Here is a 19,308-nt window from a genome sequence, read left to right as displayed (position 1 = left end):
TTTTTGTATTTTGTCACTCTTTATTCTTAAAGAAAATTAGATTTATGGTACTTTAGATAAATTATTTCAGAAGAGATTATAGAAATAAATTTGTAGATATATTTTTTATTTTGTAGTTATATTATCCATAAAACGTTATGAATAACGGTCAAAATGATAATTATTACACTACAAACATTACTTATGTAGTGCACTTATTCAAATGCACCTTTCTATTTTTATATCTCTAATGTGATGTGATAATTAGGGATTATACAGTAAGTATAAACGTTGATCAAGATCAAACTGAAGGCTGCTAAGCGCAAGCCATTCGATCGGGCGGCCATGTGTCAGTAGGCGCGGCACGTCGCCCGAACCCTATCGTAGATTTCATACACTAGCCGGCAACATCTGCACATTTTCGACGTTATCGACTGGAGGACACATTTTTATAGGAACAAATTTAATCTAAGAAGAAAGAGGGATCAGTCTCGGGAGTGCTCCCGGGCGCGCACGTGTCCTCACGACGTGAACACGGGCTAACGATTTTTCACAGGACGTTATTATGTGTCTGATAAAAGACTTTATCTTAAAACTGCGCCGTCGGGGCCACGGTCCTTTTTGTTTGTATGTCATATTTATTTAAAACTTAATGTCCTTGTTAATGTTCACGAGCGTTGTTTTATTTACGAGTGGCGCTGCAATTTTATTTTTTGGGGCGAAATAACCAATATAAGTCACTCATAAATATGTAGTTCAGTCAAACCAGTTAACCGTTAAATAAAAACAATAAGGTTAAACAATGTAACCGCTTCGAGACGTCATTAACTTTTTGTAACTCTTCCCCAGGGGCTGAACAAGGATGTAGGGCCGTGCGAAGAAAATTTTCTTAGAAAAACAATAAATTTTCTGTGAGCTACGCTCGAGTGAGTTTCGGTGTCGGCTGAGCGAGAGCACGCTCGCCATAATATATTGAATTTGAAACGAACAAACTTTTACGTTCTCCTCGCCGCGTGTAAAAAGATTTTCTGAAAATGTTTACAATGCAATAATTTTTATTCGACATCAAAGAACAACGACTTTAGATTTAAAAAACGCGTGACTATCAGACAATACGAAACAAAAGGCGCAATCCTTTTACGTAACTCGAAAACCAATCACTTAGTCCGATCATTGTTAACTCTCAATGCTTGTTTCATTTGCACGCAATATCGAAATAGGACTTCGAACTTTTTAATTATTTATCCATCTCAAACTACGAGTATATTTGTCTAACTTCTGGACTACGACCACGAGAACTATACCCCATTAAAATCGTGGGTAAAATCTTGCGATCCGTCTCGTAAACACGAGTTCAATAACACATTCCGTTTTTTTCCTTAATAATATTACCTTTTCAATGCTTATACTTTACTCTAATATCAAAGATGCACCAGTAAATCCCTAACCACCCTTTCTCGTTCATCGGAAAATTAGAAGGTGCGAAGTAAGATTGCCTTTCAAAACACTTATTGATCGTCAGGAAAACGTTTTGTATCATAGCGCTTTACCGTGAACCGCAAAAAAATATTCGTGAAAAGGTGTGAGCTCTCCGTACTTAATCCCCGACGATTTGCGAAGACGGAAAAAAGGGTTCGTCGGCTTAGCAGCCGTGGATCCCGACAGGCAACCCGCCTTCTTGCTCGCGTTTATCGTCCTTAACTCTATTTATTACCTCCACATAAATAGTATTAGCGGCAAATATCCAAATTGACACGGTTTATCGACAACGTAATAGACTTGTTTAATATTAGTCGACATACAGGATGAAACAGTTATGTCCGGTCTAGTTTCGTCTATATAAATATTTCTTCTATATAAATAAGAATTATCGTCACATAACAATATAAATGATATATAGCGCGATATTTTCTAAGTAACGACTTTGATATACCTACTAATGATTACAGGTATACATTTTCACTGCTGTGTCACAGGATAACAGTAGGAAGTACTTAACGGGAACATGCATATTATATTAAAATTACTTAGTTGTTTATGATATTGACACTAGTTGAATTTAATTCGACAACATATTTAGACCACGATATAAAATAATGAAATAATCAACTCTACAAACCACTCGAGCACTGTTTGTTGTTCTGCTTTGTTTAAATCCATAATTGCAATTCTACGAATACCGGAATGCTCGTTCAATATCACGTGTACGGTGTAGAATAGCGAGTCTATTAATACACACACAAAATAATTGACATCGAAATAAGCAGCTAATAATTTTGAGGAAAACTAAATCAATTACTGAACGATAGACAAAAATAAATGAAAAACAACACCATAGGACGTTTCGTACTATCAATTCACGACTCAACTTTCACATTGTAAACATATACCCATAGTAAAGTAACAAAAGGTATTTAAACACGACTTCTCGGCTCACGTACGCTGTCGCACCATTAACTGACAGTATTGATGAATTTACATATTACAATTAATTATTCATGCTTATTGGATTCATAGGCGCTTCGAAACGTACCGATAGTATAAACGTGAATCTTGTTAATCTCAATTGAAAATTAAAGATGTCTTATCTTAATAATATTTTAATTGCGAACGTTTGTAAAAATGTTTACTGGTCGTTGGTCTCTCATATGTGAGAGTCCACCTGGGTAGGTACCACCGCAATATCTATTTCTGCCGCCAAACAGCGGTGTGTAGGCACTGTTGTGTTCCGGTTAGAAGGACATTGTAGCCAGTTTAACTACTGGACATAATAAGACTTAACATCTCATATCTCAGGATGGCGAGCGAAGTGAAATACCAAGCAATACTTTGGAATTCGAGATGTTGGATGGAGTTTCTGATATTTATGTGCGGTTGTATCGCTTACCATCAGGCGAACGGCAAGCTGGTCTCGACATTCAAAACAATAAAAAAAAAGTTTATGTGTTTTTGTTTGGATGTTCGTTAGAAGTAAACAGAAACCGAAAAGGCTAAATTTTATCCCGGTAATTTGGTCTCGTAGGCTTTTGTTTTACTAATTATTTAAATACTAGCTTTTGGCTACGCCCACGTGAAGGAGTTTGCCTGGGATAGAAAGTAAACAATAACGTTCACAGGTCTTAAACTATATCCATACCAAATATCTCATAACAATTCAAGTTCAGTAGATATTGAGAAAATCGATAACATACAGACAGACAAAAAAGAGGACTTTGTTTTATAATGTGTTAATATAACATCGTGTTGATTGCTATAAGCATTACTACAAAAACCGCATTCTTATACACTTTCATCGTATTAAATAGAGAGACCCAACTCTTTGCCTTTGTACACATACATACATAAATAAAAACACTTTATAGCGACTGTTATCACTCATTCAACAATAAAAAGAAACAGGAGAAAATAAAAATAGTGCCTATACATACGAATATATATTACACGCGGGCGAAGCCGCGAGCAACGCGTAGTTGTGAATAAAATGCACGACTTATTCGTTCTGTAAATTATTATTATATCACAGATATTAAAATATTTTTACTTAAATAAATATTTACCATATTAACCGATAATGTGAGTTTTCAATAACTACTTAAAAATTTGCTCTCAGTATTTATTTTTTTTTATTTTATTGCACTTAATATACAAATGTATACAGGCGGACTTAATGCCATAGGCATTCTCTACCAGTCAACCGTTATGTAAGCGCAGTAGTTAAAACATCAAATACAAAATTAATTAAAATATTTTTCGTATTAATGATTCAGTTATTACATCAAACTTGGTATATTTTGCAGATGAAATTTATAAAAACAATCTAGTCAATATCTTCTCATTGATCGTGGATACGGAAGAATCAGTACAAGGTTTGATCTCTTCGCTATCACCTATTTTGACAATTCTTATTATCTATACTAATATTATAAAATTAAACAGTTTATTTGTTTGTGAATGCGCTAATCTCAGGAACTACTTAATCGGACGATTTTTTCTCTAACAAGAAGCTACTATTACTGAGTACTATATTTTATATTTCAGAAAACCTTTATCATGCAGGCGGAGCAGCAGGCAAAATCTAGTTTCATATAATCTTACGATTGTCTTGTTTTGTGTTGTCAAGTAAATAAAGTTCACTTTCGACGTCGATCTGGATATATCTGTCGGAATATTTATCAATTTCGGACTTTAGGTATTTCATCTTTCAACTAATCAAACTTTATATCAATGTTTTTTTACTGTTTTTAATAAACGATCCCAATCTCAATCTTCAATCCAATTCGGCGAATGAACCAATCAAAAATAACTCAGTTGTAAGCATGTCAAAAAAAAGTTTGTTCTGATTGGTCCATTTTTGAGATAGATGGAAAAAAGCGTTTGGAATAGTTTATTGAATATGGCGGTTACTAAAAGAATCGCAAATACTCAATAAATAAACTGAAATACCTTAAACTAGAATATAACAGTGTTATACTCCTAGTCGGCAGCCGAAATAAACAAAGCGTCGGTACGTACCCACACGGACTCGGAAATAAGATATAGCTATTTAGCTGGCAAGCACAACCACTCACTAAATATGATTATCGCTAAATATGTTTAATTATAGTGCTGTCTTCGTCAACTCTTAATGAATGATAGTGACAGCACGAAGTTTACAATGTGTTTAGCGCTAAACATGTTTAGTAAGTCGTTGTGCAAGCCAGCCTTAATCTTGTTCAATAAGATGGCACTCTTGTTCGTTACTGCACGAAACCTTCTAAGTAAAATAATAATTGTAATTAGTTTATTTTTATTTTAAGTAATATTAGTGCCAGTACTCAAATTATTTCATTATAATTTAAATATAATGTTAACGTATTCCCAATAACTCTATCGGTAACGTTCCATAAATGATACTGAATTTTAGTAATGATTTGTTTGCATGACTATTACATTTTGAAGGCTTAAATTCACGTTACAATTAATCATAAAATGTTGCTACAAAATATATTATTAAGCCTCGTACGCACTAACCAAAAAGCTGTGACGTGGAGCGGCTCGACGTGGGATGACTTTTGTAGCTTTGTAACCTTGTGGTGCGATTTCGTGATGAAAATCGCTCTAAGAGTCGCTGACGTTGCCTAGAGGCGATGGATTTGAAATACAAGCCATATTCCTGACGGCGTTCAACATCCATAAGGAACAAATTTTCAAGAATCCAGTCTTATTTCAGACCTACGTTGAATAAGAACTAGTGTCCAAAAATTCATACAGCTTAAGCCTCCGTTTTAGGTTGTTCAGTCTGTAGTATATTTCGTTATAAATGTTAAGCAGAATATAATTTTATATAACATCCTACAACTAATGCGAAATTCTGAACTATTATAACATGTCGGCCTCAGCTTAACAAAACGATCATTGTTTGGCAACAGACGAGACCGACCAACATGCTCTCCAAGGAACGAAAGTACTTAGCTACTAATCGTAGTTGCTTCTTGTCTGGCATTTTATACTATGTCACTCAAAGCAACAGTGGCATAACTTACATGTTAGTTACATAGTTAAAGGTTGATTAATCGTTAAAATTTATACATTTAAACCTTTTAAAAAATTAAAATTACAGAATATGTTCTTTTGTCTTTCAACTGATTTCTGCCCGTGTTTCTAGTAAAAAACACTCAAAATAGAAGTAAAAAAACTTTACATTAAAGTGAAAATGCAAGTTGAAACTTGTCTAAATTCGGTACTCTGAAACAAAGACAGACGTTTTATATTTTAACATCAATCTCAGAGATATAAGAGGCAACTTAAAAAGTCATCATAATTAACATTCATTTAAATTCGAGATTATTCATAGCGAAACGCGAAGTTATTCCGGTGGTATTTAAAGCCGCACCTGCCCGAGGCGTCTTAGCGTGGTCGAAATTAATGCGACGTAAAGTCGGCAAAAGTCAATTACACTTTATTAAAACCGTCTCCATTTATATCAATTTGACGCAAACTGTTACAAATACTGGTAATGTTCCGTCCTTTCATCTGAGAGCGAGGCGGGGCTACGCAAGCGCTGCGAGCGTAGAAGAGTGGTAGACAAAGCGCGGCGGGCATAGCGCGGCCAGTACGCAGCTGGAGCGCCGCGAGCTCGCAGCGCTACGCCGATAGCCGACGCTACGCCGATCCGTGCTACTACGCTGCCAATCCGCGCCGCAGCGTGCGTTTCCAACTCGCACTACACTTTGTTCACTTTGACGTTTACCGAAACAAATCCAATGGCAAATGAATGAACCGTCTTAACCGCCGACAAACACGAACGCCAGTCATACATTTATTATTTATGGAAAACTTCCTTTGACTACGATGTCACTGGGTTAAAGTAATTTAACAATATGATCAGACAAATATTATTTACTTGTTCGGCACCGGCGACAGTTTTACTACTGCTCGTAATTAGCGGAGTGAACTCTTCCGACGGTGAGTGGTAACTGACTATGTGAATTAACTAGGAAGTAATTACGAATTCAAAGACCAATTTGCGTCAATTTACTCCTAAGTTCAACTATAAAGTAGTTCCTTAAACTACTCTAAGTTTTCTATCGATACGAACTGCCTTAATGTTTTATGTTTTCTTCTTATTCGACGTTGTTTACAAAGGAGTTTTTCCTAAGTGTCATCCAGCAATATTTTCTCCACGTTTTCCTGTTGTCTAGTTTAGTCAACATGTGTTAAGTTATAGACTATTCGGAAATTCCTCGTTATATTCTTGCTATTTTATTATACTTCCATTAGAGTAATTTACTAATTTATTTACAGGAGCAAATCCTTATTATTATTATTTTTGTATATATCAATAAATCTTAATAGTTGAATAGCGTTCGTGTTTAATTAGTAGCCAATTATCAACTATCGTTAAACCTTAGATAATATAAAGATACAGGTTTACATCAGTTTTAAATATCGAAATCGCGGAATGCGATAAGATCGCCAATTGTACTGTTGTCTTAATTTTATTATTATTCCTATTTTATGTTTGTACTTTCACCTTTGATGAATAAAGTGTTGGAGTTAAATAAATAATACCTGAATAAATATGTGCCAAATATTAATAAGTTAATAAATACGGTGCCTGTATTTCAAATAAATAAACATACGTTAAAAAGCCTTTGTTTTAAACAGGTTTATGTATAACTGGTGAAATTAAAATTATTTCCATAATATTATTTTGGCTAAATAGTATAATTTTACTGCATAAAAGTATAGTTTTATAAGAAAGCAAAAAAAACTGAATAACAACACAACAAAATAATATCCTTTAAAATAAATAAGAAAAACAGTTTATTTAAAAATGTATTCCACTAAAACACAATTGAAAATTTCGAATTACATACTGTATATTTAACACTATAGTTCCTAAACAGCTCTGGGAATAAGTAAAGCCGACTAATTAATGTATTTTATGAAATAATTTTGTACTCCAACAATTATTAGCTGTTCCTGCGACTCGCTTCGTGAGGAGCGTACATAACCCGACAAAATTAAGAGGTTATCTGACGTTATTCCACAAGTCCGCAGCATTCCATAAGCCTACGCATTTACAAACAAATTTCATTTTATAACATAACTTAATTTTCCATCTGGATGTAGAAATAAATCATAACCTAGATTTAAGTTAGAAGGAAGCCTAACCAGGAAAATTTGATAGAATGCTATTCTCTGATATTCTTATTATATATTATTGTAATGATATTCTTTGTTTCCGAAAACACGTTTTAATAATCTTATTCCTCGCATACTTTTATGAGACATAGTAGAATATTCCCAAGTTCCATTAAATTAATTTTGTTCATTACACAAAATATTAGATTCCGTAACTGAATGAGATAAAGTACAATACTTGTTTATTAATACAAATAACTTTACCCGTAGCTATTTTCGTGTAAAGAATGTTGGCTCTATTTCGTTAACAAACATAATAATTAAGAGCTCTGGAAATGCTTATTGTCTGAGAGTACATTCTTGTGCCTAAATAAGAGCGTTTACTTATAAATAAGGATGGCTTAAGACCTAAATAACCATATTAAACGGCAGTCAGTGGTTTCAAAGTGTTGGTACTAAAACAGCCACTAATCTAAATCGGTCCGCCGATACCGCATTGAGATTTTGTCGACTTTTTATTTTATTAGAAACTTGGGGGTCAATGCACTGTTCTTTTTAAGATATTTATGAACAACATGGTATTTATGATATAAATGGAACATTTTTTTTTCATTGCCTTCAGTCTTTGGCTTATAATTTACTGGTTGCTTGTGGCTTGAATAATCTTTTCTCTGTACAAAAGTTCCCCGAAACACTGTGGCAATTTATAGCTCAACAGCCACGTCAGCGCTATGTATTAAACAAATTGATTCTAATAATATAAAAATATATTATTTCTCATGAGAGCAAATTATTGAGATAAAAAGTAGCTTATGTGTTATTCCCAGGCAGGGTCTACCCGTGTACGAAATTCCATTTAAATCGGTTCAGTAGATTCTGAGTGTACGTCTAACAAACATTTTCACAAAATCATCACATTTGTAATATTACTATAAAGTAAAATAATATGAATGACCTACTAAAAAAGCTGAAATATGAAAATATCCAAATGATATTTGGTGGTCAGCTTTTTATATGATCATCATCATAATCATCATTATAAAGTCTATATACTGTACAACACATATATGCTAAAGATCGAAACAACACTATGTTGGCTGACTTTCCATGTATAACAAACATAATACAGCACGTGTATGTGTACAGTAGCGCACAGTAAAACACAGCTGATATGTTTTACCTCACTACGTATTAAAGTTGTCACGAAAGTCAATTGAAAATTGCTGGTAGATGATTAACGAATATTATGTTTTGTAATAAAGACATCATATGGTTCCGCTGAGTAACATTCCTAGATAAACCTATATATACCTATCTAGTAAGATAGACCGACATAATTCTCTTACTCGCGTCTAAACGCACGATAAAGACAGAAATAGGGTCATACAAAACAGATTTTAATCTGCCTCGGTGTCAGTTTTTCTGTGTTCCGTTTATTCCTAATGAAATAAGTCATATAGATCATCATATCAATACAATAACAACTTAATTGGTTGTTTATTGATCCTTTCCTTCGAGGTCACGATACTGGCTAGAACAAAATTATTAATGGGTACAATGCTTGTTCATTTCTACCCACTCGTTAAATAAATACAACAGCCTATATGTTTTGTAACTGCCACTAATTTAATACAATCCAATTAATTTAAATGGATGATTCATTTAAATATGAATAAATCAACGTTAATTATATTTGTGTTCACACGATTGGGAATATCGTAATACATTTAACAAAGCCCTCCTATGTGGCCTAAACTAAAATAAACACCGAATGCTTGTACAGGTTCAATAAATTAACACATTTTAATTATAGCTGTGTAAATTGATTATATCTGATTCAATCCACTCCACAAATGAAGTCAGCCAAGTGATGACTGACTATAAATCTAAACGTCATACAAGCATCACTGCTGACATATTTGTTGGACCCTGGCAAATTCAAAGACCTTATGAATGAACTGAAAATTCCATTAAAAAAAAATATTACACTTCGCGATAAAATCGATGAAGTTTGGCCTAATACTAATGAATTTCTAGCACTTATAAATAAAACTTGGTAGCTTATGTTATAAGAAAGGAATAAGTCAGTGTCCAAATATTTTTAATTACCAACACAATCATAATAGTAAACTATTATAACATCACTTCACTTTTCTATAAATCAGTGGTACTATCCCAACCGAACTATTAAAACCTATAAGCTATTATAGCCTATTGTATAAGCCATTATAGCCTATTGTATAAACTATTATGGCGTATTGTATAAGCTACTATAGCGTTTTGAATAAGCTTATATACCCTATTAAAACTGTTAATAAATACGTCTACAACGTCCCTCTACTGATTCAATACATACTCTCTTTTAAATCATAAAATAATATTTTTTCTAATGAATCTATCATTTTTTCTATCAAAGCGACAAGGCAACAATATCATTCTGTAGTTATGAAAGAAAAATCCTATATTTATTCTGGGAAATGGAGTGCGCTCGATTGGTACAGACTTAATCCCAACGGTGGCCATTTTCCAGGGACAATAAACAGCGCAGTAGATTCTCAAAAAATAGTTTCAGTACTAACGGTGCTTTTATTTTAGATTTTTTATTCTAGTTTACTACATTGTAGTAAACCACCAGAGAAGGGAACACCAAATCTCTATGAAATAGGTTTGAATTCGGCGCTTGTAGTAAGGAGTAATTTTCCATTGTTTAGAACGAATTGAAGAGCAGCCTAGTGATAAAATCTCCTCTAACTTATACACCTAGCCAAGCATAGAACTTATATATTATGATTAAAATAAAACTGTGACACTAATTGGAACTCCACTTATTACCTCCTTTTAGTGGCATAGATGCTATGATGGTATCTGACGCCTTTTTATTTTATTATAATAAATATTGAATAATTACTTAATCTTAAAATAAGTAATTTGAATTACGTAATGGAATAAATTATACATAGAAGCTTACTCTACGTCGCGTCTCAATTTGAAAGTTAGAACATTTATTCAGTAAAACCTTTTTAAGAAAATGATGAAGTCCCAAAATTATTTAACTTGGAGGTAAGTTTATAGAGGCCAGGGGTGTTACTATGCCAATTTCTTTGCTGTCGTAGTTTTAGACAGAGACAAAGGAAATATAGAATCATTGTGATATAACCTTAACTATACTCTAAACACTCTCTATTACTCATGTTTTTAAGAAGACATCAATATTAATGCTCAATAAAAAATGATACCTAATATAATTTTCTGATTTCGATATACCATCTTTCATCCTACTTTATTGAAGTGGGGAACAACTAAGTATAATTAATTTCAATCCAGACAGTATTGTACCAAATCCACCTACCTAATCTATTTTGTTCCCCAATCTTATAAGGCAAGAATTTAATCATTTATCAACATCATAATTTGATTACGGTGTAACAAACATTCTCATAATAAATTTGAGAGTATCGTACTTTCCAATGCACATACCATTTAAAATTATTGAATCAAAAGTTTATCTGATTCATCTAAAAGATTATATTGTGTATTTTAATTTATTGTACACTATTCAAATAATTTGCGCTTACTTTTATACAAAGTCAATAGATTAAAAAATTGTAGGCTTTAAAATAATACGAAATCAATTTCGCAGCTATATTTCAACAAAGCCGTGAAAACGCCAACAAAAACGCAGATTTATTTGGATTTATTATTTAAATGCCACTATTAATACCGTAAACTTATGCAGCAGCAAACAATTGACACATTTTTTTTCCATGCCTGCTCCGGCGTCGATATCTATAACACCATTATTCAGCGGATTAGCTTTTTACTGAATGACTCGTAGAATATTCAAAAGGGTATTATTGGATTTTGTTAAATCTATATGGAAGTTCTACGGAAATTTGACATGTCTTTATCTATATAGCATTGTTCTTTGTTAGCACTCGGCTTGATACTCGTTACTCCTCAAAGAACAGTAGAGGAACAAAACAAAGGCTCACTACACTACTGATGCAACAACGTAGTCAAATTATGTTAACTATGTTTTTGTGAATGCGATACCATACTATTCCAAAGCATTTTTGTTCTATTTGTGCGTTTATACGTTTGGCCGGATCGGTAAAAAGCCGAAACCTACACAATACGATATAGGAAATTTGGGAAAAACTGTCTTCGAAAACCGGAATAATTTAAATAATAATTTTGTATTAACAATTGGAATTTGCGTCCTTCTATTGTATGTTTGTCACAATTGCAGCATTAGTATGAGCAAAGTTGGATGAACTTTCGACACTGCAAGCTCACGACTTACCTTGTGTATGATTATTTGCGAGTTGCCGCCGCCATGCTTCAATTTGTTGCTCAACTCCGGAACGCCTTTGCTGGGAACTTGCTCCCAGCTATAATACCAGTTCATTGCGACGCCAATTGCCATATAAACAAGCCTCGTACAACCCGAGCTATGCGGTGGCAATGCTAAAACTTGGCTCTATACTTTTCTCCCTATATATCATAAAACATTTGTTTAGCATACGAACTTCTATGTCGACGAAGCAAAACTTTTGTATACATAAAATAACAATTATTATCTACCGTGCGTAAATAAATTAAAGTAATAAACAGTGCCAACTTTGTTGCCCTGTGGTAAATGTTTTGTATTACAACAAAAGGAATTTTATAGAATAGGTTTATAGGCGAAACGACGAGTAATCTTTTCAAATTTTTATTTTACTGTCATATGTAAAAAGAAAATTGTGTTTTATTTCCATCTTGAAAAATATCCCTGTCAGCAATATTTCAGAAAATATGTATTCGTGAGCAAACGTGATCTGATATTTCAAGAATCAGTGCCTTACACCCACATGAGATGTAAAGGCGTACGGCGGTGATACAGGAACGCGTGCTATGCCGTTGGTATACCGATTACTTAGAATCCGTAACCTTCTTTAAAAAAAACTAGACCGCACAACTCAGATGACTGGCCATATTTAGAATACCAAGCTGTGTAAATGGGTTAATTAATTTATAAATAAGAGGTTAGGGTAGCATTTCCATTTGAAAATATTAGAGTATTTGCATTAGCAGGATCGATTACTGCGACATAAACACAACAGCTCATGAAGCATTCATGTGTGCTGCAGGTCCTGGGTCGCTGTCTGTGACGGCCGTGTATTCAGTGATAACGCGCCTCCGCCCTTCTATCTAATGAAGCCAATTTTCCACGTCTGCTTCACCTTGCCTTCCTTTTGAATTTTTTCGCGTATTTTCCTTGTCATCCATCTCCTTTCCCGTTACCGGCCGGCAGATTACTTTTGATTTCGAATTCCGTAGACATTGATTTAATAAACAACAAATTGTTTGTTCGTTGTCGATAGCGATAAATTCAAAATCGATTCCAGTTTTCTAAAATAGCAGTATACTACGAATTTATAAGTGTGAATCTATGTAACGTCTATCGCGATATCAAAATTCATGCGGTAGTAAAAATATAACTCATGCACCGTAAAAAACTTTGAACCTGAGAAGTTGCTTCACAGAACTAAAGTATATTTAATAAAGTACAGCCGAGTCTATCGATGAAAAATGTTCCTATCATCTTAGTTCACGTGTTGCCAACATTTTTTTATTAAGTTACAAAGTTGGACACGTAACGTATTTAAAAAAAACTGTCTACATAAAGATTCCTCATTACCGTGCACGTCTTGAGATTTCAAAATAAATTTTCTCTTACTTTAAAGTTTTTGCTAGTTGCTTTCGTCACCTTTCACGTAACAAGCATTATAAAATGAAATGTAGAATACCATAGAAAATGATTTACCTGTGTTTTCGAATTTCGTAATAAAACATCGCTGCCGTAATACAAATATGTATTAGAAATGTTGAAAGATATATGAACTCTTCGCGGTATTATTTATTTATACGGTTGGTGAACACGTCACTTACATATCCATATCGTTTTATTACCTACTCAATACTCATATAGCTATTTCATAGTTAATGTGATTTGATTTATATTATAGAAAATGGCGAGCTTTGTATCTATATAAGCAAATTGAATCATATTTTTTCCTCAATAGTAATAATTTTTTTATAAACAAGTTACTTCATGATAATTCATTGTTTTTATAATTGCATGTTTTACTGCTCAAATATTATATTTTACATGGATTTTGGTATCGTAAAGTATAATTTAATACAATGGAAATCATATAAGCAAAGATTAATTTAAATAAATGTCGGACCTCATTGACAGTTTAAAAACCCAATTTACAAATACACATATTATCCGACAAAGTTTACAAAAAGTACCATAAATGTAGCATATAACTCGATGTTAAGCCGCAAATGTTTGTTAGTTCCCCTGTGGATTAGACGGTCTACGTACACCAATATTGCTTGAATAAATATTTGCCGATATTTTGATACGTCTGGAGTTACAAACAATGACAATTCTATAAATATGTACACTTACTGTTGTGCATTAATCATTATAATATTAAGAATATACGCATTTATAAGTTATATACCTACTCATATATAAAATTATGAGAATAATATTGAAGAACTAATTAAGTAATATTATATAATAAAATTGTAATAGGCGGATGTCTGTATACTATAGATATTGAAGAATATTTATATAGGGGGTGTTTATTAGAGCAACAGAATCCAAAACAACGGTTTTTAAAATTAATATCTATCTCTGTATGTGTGTACACGCCTCATTCATAAACTACTGCATGGAATTAAATTGCTAGAGGTCTTACTAAAAACATATGCTCCAATTTAATCCGAGAAAATATAAAACGGGACATTTATTCCGGAAAAACCATTTCACACGGGTGGAGCCGCGAGTAAATTCTAATAAGTAATAATAACAGAACTAGGTGGTAATTGATTACAAAACATATACTAGATTACAATGTGTGTACATCACTCAGGACGACCTGACAATAAGCACTCGTGTCTGTACACCGTACCTCGACAATTCGTATGTGGCGAGCGTTCGGCCATATTTCTATACCTACGTCTCCGTTGACGCTGGCACCGGTAGCATTTCACGCGACGCTTCCCGGTTTTTCGATGTGCGGTTTCCGTGCTACAATAGTATTTTATTTACGGCTCAACTGCAGCGCGCATAGAGATCGGTCATGAAGCAAATGTGAATGAATCTGGCGCATTATATCAATGCCGACGGGCCGCATTACAGCCGGCAGGTGTGTTAACTGTTATTCATACTCGCAGCGTGGCTTCTAAAGAGTTGCGAGAATTGTAAAAGCAGCGGTTGAACATCTGTTCGTGCTCTGTTTCTTAATACAGAATATTCATTGTGTGCTTTGTCAGTAGCGAAACAACCTCCTTTTAAGAAATGTGGTTTCTAATTTTTATCTTTATTGTATTTTTACTCTTAAAAGAAATTTTAATTTTTATGTTCCAATTATTTTTAATCACTCTGACAACAGTTTTAGGAGAAGCCTTCAATAATATTAAGATACTATCTGCGTTCGTTCATTAAATTACTTTATAGACCGCATAAAATTTAATAGGCTGTCACAACAGTGACGAAGCAGTTATAATGGAATTAGTCAATTAATGAAAACTGAAACCTATTGACAATGTCCTCTAGTGATTTGAACGGTATCGGTAGGGCGTGTCGACTGAAAATTTATGCATCAGTTCAGTGTCGTCGGGCGACACGCGGCGACACGATGTGGCTCGAACTCACGCCATAAGGCACACGCCATGCGCGTCTCCAGTCGCCTCAGCCGCGCTCCACTGTCACCAAAACTGATTTATAACGGCAATATAACGCCAACCTGTCCTCCAGATATTTTTATAACCTTCATATGGACCCAGTACTCTTTCGCTACATTGCTTTCTGATTTCACGATATTGATTTAATACAATGATAATAAGTCATATTATTTGTACCGCGGGTCTTTATTTTTATTCCGATGTCAGATTTTGTTGTTTGGTTGTACTTCAACGTTTTATGATCATGTTTAGGTACTTGTTTTTGAGTAAATATTATTTCAAACATTGTATTTTTATTTAGTGTAAATGTAATTACCTTTACAACTATACTAGTAAATATAATAGTAAAATACGCTTATGGAACGTAGGAGAATCATATTAAATTGTATAAATACTGAGGAAGTGGCACTCAACTAGAATAGTATAATAATTCCTGCAAAGTAGCTTATTATAATAGTATAATACGCGTACACGGGTATCTCAATTCTGTGTTAACAATATTATGGCACAGTTTCATATCGCGCGGTAATGTCAGCTCAATTAGTGTATGTTACATATTATTGCGAACAACAATTATGAAGTAACTTAACGCGTAACGTTACTCATTATATTAATCATACGTTAATTGTGAAAATTAAGCAAAATTGTGGTTGATATGCGTTTATATGTATAAATGAATGTTTCCATTAATGAATCAGAAATCAAATATAATTATTTGAGTTATTTTTACTTATATATATTTTTAAATAAAACCATCCTAATGTTACGCTTAGTTATCTGCGTTTTAATAATTAATAATTGTTTTCGCACCAACCAACCTAGGTTCTAAAATTCCGCTCAGTATATTATGATACACAATCCTTCCATATTTTAGCTAAAAATTCAAGGTTCAAGTTCGCATTTTCTTCCGTCAGCGTTAAAAACGGTAATTAACACTTTTATTTAATTATTAACGAATCTGAGTCTTCAGTACAGTGGCACAAAGTTCCAGTAAAATCTAAATAAAAATAAAGAAGATGTAAAAATTTTATTCACAGCGGAGTCATTACAAGAATACATAATAGGGTGAAAATTGAAATGAACGTTGCAGATGCTGGCAATGTATTATCTTTATAGTATACTGTGAAACAGAAAAACGTAGAAATCACAAATTCGCATTTCATTTCATACTAGTGTCATGAACTATCCATAAACTTCAAATTAGATAACTAACCGAAATTTGTTTGTTGATCCGGTTTACACAATGGAATGGTTAAACTGAAATTAGGCTGAACAGATAATAAACAGAAACCGAATACCAGGTACAACTGGCTTTGTCAACTTCTTATTGGCTGAGAGCATTTGTATCAAGTCTTAACCGCTAATTTTGTGCCGTGTTTACACTAGTCGGTTTCTCTCAGTACAATGTATATCGATAGGCCCGCGTTACAATAGTACACGCGTTGAGCCATCCACATTCACATGTGCCCACTTCTACGCCAATGTAATTGTGGGATAGATAGGTGCTTTCGCATGGTATGTATACGTGTGCCTACACGTTCAAGTGAATCTTGTTGCATTTTGCATAAAATCGATACTCACCGATACCTACATTCACATTGAAGTCGCCATGGAGCTCGGCTCGAATTTGCTACAATCGGTTTTATTTTTAGATCTCAATTCCCGTATTGAAAGTGGATAATTTAATTTTACAATCATCGTTTGTACCTGTCTATATGTTCGTGTAATACGTATCGCGGTAATTTTGTACTGTATGAAATTCCTATGAATTTTTATTCTTTTGTTTGTTATTTTAGAATAAAAAATTGATATTTTTTGAAAATTAATGCGAAAGCGTATATCATGACAGACTATTAGCACATTTACATTTCTGCGGAACATTATTTATGAGTACCTATTGACTTCTTATATGTTATCCTAATTGCACACCCGTTTTAACAAAAATTACAGAACAGGTTGTGACGCGTATTTCAATTAAAGAAAAGTCAATTTGGGGTGAAAGAGGTAAGGAAAGGGAGTGCTAATTATGTACATCGGACGGCGAGCGGACAGCAAATCTAATTTGCTCTCATGGGACACTTTTGTCACAACCTACTATACCAATTAAGTAAATACGAAAGAGTGGCTCGGGCTGGACGCGGACCGTCACGTGCATCCGTAAACACTTAAACCCTGATGAGCCGCCCGACCGTAATCATATTTCAAGTGGCCGGCAAACCTCGTTGTTTCATCAACACCTACCGCATTATTATCGCGTTACATCGCCACTTCTTATTTAATTTTGCACAGATTTCACATTCTGTGAATATGTTAATAGATTTTTTGTTTGAACGTACTTAAGAATATGGCATTTATTGTGGTATACTAATTTAATAAAAGGGTATTTTATGTTATTTGAACGATTTTATATCGTAAGATTGTCTAATCATTTGATTTGTTAACTGATTGTCGACCGCACCGAACCTTCGAATGTCAGATATCTGACATTCTCAGTAAAGGCCAGGTCAGAAGTACCCGGAACCGGCGGGAATGCATGAAAAGATTAATGGAGGTGGAGAAGTATGCCAGAATCATGTAAAGTGGCAATCCATAGAGGCGTGATACTCTAAGTGTCAAATGAGTTACTTAACAGTAAGTAACCATATGTGGCGATTAAAAAAGTTAAATATCAAAAATAATAAATAAATTAAAAAACCTTTTATTTCTTGCTTTAAAAGTCTCAGAATTGAAAACATCATTTACAATTATAATTTCAATCAAATATAAACAACACAGGAATTCATTATTATTTTGTAATTTCCAAATGATATGTAATTATTATTATATTACGCATATTTTGGAGAATAAATTAATATAATTTAAGTACAATATTGTTTACTGCCTATCACAGAAACATCGAATATTGCATAGACAGGAGGAATATTTGCCACATGTCTTAATACTTATATAATATTTACAACATCTATAAAATACATCAAACACCAATTCACAACCGATATACGACAGCATCTTTACAACACAAACATCGAGACCAATCGTATCCCAACTCCTGAACTAATGAACAAAGAGGACTTCATTCAACGTAAAAACATGTTTCACGGGTCATCTATCTTGTGAGGATATTAGAAACAACATTCTCCGATTGTTTATATGTACTCAGTAAGCTCTTCTTTCATTAAAGAACGCAACGTCTCTCACAGGGCGGCTATAATGCTGTACGCTAAGATTGATGGCCGCGGGATGGATTTGTTCTATTCGCGTGCTCTCATCAATCATTCGCGGATATTTTTCCATGTCCCGTGTTGTTTAGCCTAAATAGATTGTTGTTCATATCGACATAAATCATATTATTTCTCATATTAACACTATATAAACAACCAACGCATCAGTGAACAGTAGATCTGTTTTACATTTCTTAATTATGAACTGATATTAAAGTTGAATATATTAGAATTTACTTGTCACAGAACATGGAGCATTCGCCGTTTTTATATTTTATTTAGGCGCACTTCGAACATGACGATCAATGTTTTTTTTGCAATCTCATTTATTTGTAAGCAAAGCCACAAACGCGTGCGACTCGGTGTAAGGTACGCAAAGTGGAAAGAAATGTTACAGGTTAATGTTGACTCGCCTTAAGCATTACCTAAAACGCAGCGTCAATCATTCGCAGCAATGGTATATTACATGGGAACTGAGCTTATGACTGTATTGCAACATGCGTAAGAACGTTACATTACATTTTGATGTTCGAATCTATACTCAACATTATACGTATTAATACAATCACATGTTGTAATAGCCGGATCAATTTTATGAACATATTATAGTGTCCTTAGAAGAAGTTCTGGCGACCCGTCCACCCGCATCGGTCCGGCTTAGTTAAATAAATGAGAGACCTAATCTGACAGAACAAAGTACCTGTTAATTTATAAATAAAAAATATTATATTGACTG

This window comes from Manduca sexta, chromosome 21 (assembly GCF_014839805.1).
Source record: "Manduca sexta isolate Smith_Timp_Sample1 chromosome 21, JHU_Msex_v1.0, whole genome shotgun sequence".
Taxonomy (NCBI): Eukaryota; Metazoa; Arthropoda; class Insecta; order Lepidoptera; family Sphingidae; genus Manduca; species Manduca sexta.
Note: the sequence above shows the minus strand (reverse complement) of the source record.